General features: G+C 35.3%; 1 protein-coding gene across 1 annotated transcript in view; it reads right to left on the bottom strand.

The window, feature by feature from the left end:
* Positions 1–3,522, bottom strand: part of LOC107090590 (LIM/homeobox protein Lhx8-like) — a 15,581-nt gene extending 12,059 nt beyond the window's left edge. Inside the window, exon 1 of the mRNA XM_015384053.1 lies at positions 3,405–3,522. The gene's annotated coding sequence lies outside the window, so the exon portion shown is untranslated. The remainder of the gene's footprint in view (positions 1–3,404) is intronic.
* Between the last annotated feature and the right edge of the window lie 1,604 nt (positions 3,523–5,126).

Here is a 5,126-nt window from a genome sequence, read left to right as displayed (position 1 = left end):
AGGAATTGCAAAACCAAAAGGTTACTGTTAAACAAAAATTAGTCGCTTATTTCATTTCAATAATGTTCCAAATTATTTCTACAAATTGGTGGAGTAATCTATACTTTAATGGTTTCTGACCAATGGTTACTGACCAATGCAGTACATTAACCAGGGAAAGTCTTAACTTTTTTGGAGGTATTATGATGTAACACACAACAATATTTATGTTTTGTATTTGAGGGATTTTTATTAGCATGGTTCTTTGTCACCCAAAACAATCTCAAAAAAGCCACTGGATATTCACTGTTTATAGTTATGCTGCTATAGGCTTAGACTTCTGGAGGACATAGGGACCCCCATTTCATCATTCTGCTTCATTCTCCATTCTCCTATTCTGCAGAATCTGTTAGTTCAATCTCTAACGTTATGCTCTCTCTCCTTTTTCTCAATGTAAAATGCATTTTATTACCAACATGCAGTTTATTGGAAAACATTCACTTTTAAACATGTATCTTTGGATACAGTACCTTTGTGTTGACTCCATTGGTTTGCCATGCAAATTCCACCTCAAACATGATTACAACTGTATACTGTATACACACACACACACACACACACACACACACACACACACACACACACACACACACACACACACATATACACACACAGCTTTGTTTTCATGACATATGGGGACATTTCATTCACTTGCATTAATTTTATATGGCCCAAGCCAGTCCCTTTTCCTAACTATTACCAGCATATACCTTACCCTAACCCTTACCTGAACTGAATTTACACCTCAGTTTTAAACCTAAGCCCAACTTAAAGAACAGATATGTACCTGTAATTCCCCTCATGTATGATTTTTTTCAAAAAACTCCCCCCATGATTTAGGTAAAAATATATATATATTGATAACATATATTATATATATATATATATAATTATATATAATGTGTATACGGTATATATATGTGTGTGTGTGTGTGTGTGTGGGTGCGAATATATATGTTTGTGCTTCAGAATAAAATGCACTGGAAAAACAATCTAGAAATAAGTAAAAAGGGCTTAAATTAAGTGCATTTACCCCTAATTTGAGTCAGTTAATAAAATAGTTTGCCAATGGAATGAGTATTTTTACTCTTAAAATAAGATAATTAGATAACATGCACTTGAAATAGCACAATGCAATTGTGTTTTCTTATTTCAAGTGTAAATTGTCTTGTTCCATTGGCAAAATGTCTGTTTTACCTCCTTAATCCAAGAGCAAATGCACTTATTTAAAGAAAAAAATTACTCATCTAGATTTCGATTTTTTTTCCAGTGTGGTGCCCCATCATCAATCATTATTTACTGTTTAGAAAGCAGAGTTTATTTTACTAACCACAACCAAGAAAATTAATTTAATAGAACCTGACTGACTGGTTTTTAAATCATAACAACAATGCACAAACAGTTGAACAGATATCTCTGGAGGCGTGTTCTAATGAGATGACTGTTCTATGATGACATCATCGTAGAATGTTTGTAAGTAGAGCAGCTGTTCAGTTCCCATTTACTAGCACAAGGAGCAGTCTTCATTTCGTTTCATTTGTTATCTCGTCACTAAACTTGTCAAATAACAGGAAAACTGCTTTAGCACGGAGAAGGCTGTTTTTTTTCTTTAATGGTGTAGTCTCGCTGTTTGTTTTAGAGCTTGAGTTTGAGTTTCTTTCGTAGATAACTTGTCAAGTAACAGGTAAGACGACTACTTTCCCAATAAAAAAAGCAGTTTTTCCAGCTTTAGTGATATAAACCCACTGTGTATTTTACAGTTTAGAGCAGGTAACATTTGTGTAAAAAAACACTTTTGTACAATGTCTTTAAAACAACAACCCAGTTTATCTTCTAAGAACCGAGACTCGGTTGAAAGTTTAGCAATTGTTCCCAGCTCACCTGAAGCTCAAACTGAGAACTTCTGCATAAAAAAGGCTTTCTGTAGTTGCATTTGTGCTGAAATTGAGCAAAGATGCAATTTCTCTGCAGCCAGTCCACCTGCTGCAGAGAAATTGCCACTAAAAAAGCGCCCAAGGATTTCAAAAAACTGTAATAAAAAACCAGGTTTGGTTGCCTCTGATGTTAGTCAGAGTTTTTCCAGGCAGTAGAAGACAGCAAGTCAACATGGTGCTGTACATCCCCCAACCAAGCCTATTCTGCCATCCATCAGCTCCAAGAGTTCCTCCAAGGAGCAGACATCGCAGACACCCTGGAAATGTGTGGGAGAAACCCAGCCTCCCACAGAAAATCGTCCAAAGAAAACACGAACTTCAAAAAATGTGAGCCATTTAAAACGCGATGGCAAGGAAGAGTCCCTCCAACAATCTACTACCTCCAAGAGTTCTCCATTGAATCAAGTGAAGACAACTCAGCCTTCCACATGCAATTTTACTGACCNAGGAAGAGTCCCTCCAACAATCTACTACCTCCAAGAGTTCTCCATTGAATCAAGTGAAGACAACTCAGCCTTCCACATGCAATTTTACTGACCCAAAACTACCAGTGAAAAAAATCAAGGTGTGGACAAAACCCTACTTATAAAAAATCGTGCAAACACTCTACTGGCTCCAAGAGTTCCACAGTGGAGAAGACATCATGCTTGCCTCCACAAACAAAGCGATAAAGATATTGGGCTTTACTTGGACCACAGAGCCAATCCCAATAATAAAGCCACCAGGGAGGTTTGCTATTAACCAAGAAAAATTGTGAAAGTATAAAAAAACCTCTTTAATGACCGAAAGAAAACTCAGTAAAGAAAATGTCCCCTCTGCAAAACTTTAGGTTTCCTGCACCTAGAATCAGGAAACTACTTAAACCAATCCTGTTTTCTGTGTCACCAAGAGGGAAGAGCAGTGACAAAGGAATACACGGATATCGTTTACTTTCAAGAGGTTCATCTGATCTAAATACTCATTAGTTAAACAGGAGGCCTATTTCACAAAAGCTGAATTTAGATATATATGATAAGACCTAGTGTGATCACTGCAAACTGACGACTATTAACTACTTGGCATTAAAAGGAAACTACGCAGGGCTCCATGGTGTTACAGGTTCTACAACTGTACAACTGTTGCTTTGCATCAACAAGGAACAAGGCTCCATTTCCAATTTAGGGTCTTTCTGCATGTAATTTGCATGTTCTCCCTGTGCATGCATGGGTTCACTCCTGGCGCGCTGAAGACAAGATTTCACAGGGCTCACAAACAAATGTGATTGACAATAACTTCTGACTGACATGAAATNAAATAAAACATTCTTATTTTGCGCACAATCGCTTTCTTTTTAAGAAATATATTAAATAAATGAAATCATTTAACACAAATGACACTAAATACAATTTCCCAGTTATATAAATGTCCTCCATAATTGTCTCATGTACCTACCAGGCTGGCAGAGACAGCCGTCACACAGTTCTCCAGATCTTGACAGAAGTTTATCTTCCCAAAATTATGGTTGTTAAAGTATTGCCACCAGATTCCCACCTCTATGCTTCTACCTACGTTTCAGCAAGAGCAAAGCTTTGTTTTGCCTTGGCATTAAATTCCCCCAGTGCACCTCCCACTGTGGGGGCCAGGGCCCTCCCTGGACCATCAGTTACACATTAACAGTCTGCATGGCTAAAGGTGATGGTTAGGTCCATCATCCTAATAGAAATCTAGGTTTTCTATAAATAGATATTCTATTTTTTTTTTTATTTTTTTTTTTGCAATAGTAGTTTAAATGTTACTTAAAATAGAAAACTAAGCAGAATTTAATAAGGGGTCGGTTTCCCAGATTTAGGAATGGGTTCAAGGACCTGAGAGCCTAATGAAAAAAATAAAAATAAACATTTATGTATGTATTTATTTATCCATGATTTTATCTTTTGCATTAACCAGCCAATATCAGTTTGTGTTTGTGCCATAGCCTCCAATCTAACCTCCAAACACACTGAATGCAGAAGTTTGATCTTTAAGTAGTTTTTTAAACAGAATGTGTTAAAACACCTCATACTTTAGTTACAGTAATGTTTGGGTTTACGGGGGTTTATGGGGGATTTTCCAGAAAGAAACAAATGCAAAGTATCTTGTGTAAAACCTCTTTTACTATCTAAATGAGAAATTAAAAACTCAGATTAATTTGTACCTAATTTGCATTTACAAACCATTATAGAGTGATTAATATTTTTGGTTTGCCGTTAAACGCCACTTATTTCCTGCTGTCTACTGAAGCATTATTCACATTGATCACATATGTTTTATTTTTCAGGAAGCATAGTTACTTCCCATTTTCTAATTTAAAAAACAGCAGAAAAAACAGTTGGGGGATCAAGTTTATGTATTTCTGTGATACTTAAAGATATTCTTCAGTTATTCAAATTATATCTTTATGTAATAAAAATTTAAACCTTATGACGGTCCCAGAATGGCAGTTTGGTGCCCACTAGTCAGGTCTGAAAGAGAAAATTTTGTTTCAATAATTGAGGAAATGTTAAATGCACATAATGTTTTTAGCTGCTTCTTTGTTTCCTTTTAAGTAAAATACTCCCAGCGCCTCAAAACACACTAAAATGTAGTTAATCTTTAAAATCTTCTCCTATGAGGGACGTATAACTTCATGTGCTCAGTTTAACTTTTATCAGCATGTTTCATCTTTTCCTCTGCAGCCATCAGGGACCTCATAAAACTGCACAGGTCTCATTTTTGCAGCTCGATTCTATTTATTTAGACATCCACACCATCTGAATCTCATCAGAAAACAACCTGAACATTTATACTTAGTTATTGTGTGATTTAAAGCACAGATAAATCAGACATATCCTTTTAAACTTTAAGCATTCCTTATATAAAAATCTTAAATAAATTAAGAGGGATTATAGTCTGTAAATAAATTAGGTTAAACAATAAATAAGCAAGAAACTTTGTATAGAACAGAAAGTTGTTTTGAAAATAATCAGATTTACCTTTAGTGACTTGCATTGCTGCATTTCCCAAAGCTTAAGAAAACTTTAAATAATTGCATGACAACATTTTCCTCTTTCATTGATGACTACTTTTTTTTTAAGAAGCAAAGATGATTACCAACTAAGGAAACCGATTTAAAAATATAAGAAATAAAACATTCTT

Source organism: Cyprinodon variegatus, unplaced genomic scaffold (assembly GCF_000732505.1).
Source record: "Cyprinodon variegatus isolate N-32 unplaced genomic scaffold, C_variegatus-1.0 Scaffold301, whole genome shotgun sequence".
Taxonomy (NCBI): domain Eukaryota; kingdom Metazoa; phylum Chordata; class Actinopteri; order Cyprinodontiformes; family Cyprinodontidae; genus Cyprinodon; species Cyprinodon variegatus.
This window is presented reverse-complemented; position numbering and strand designations above follow the sequence as displayed.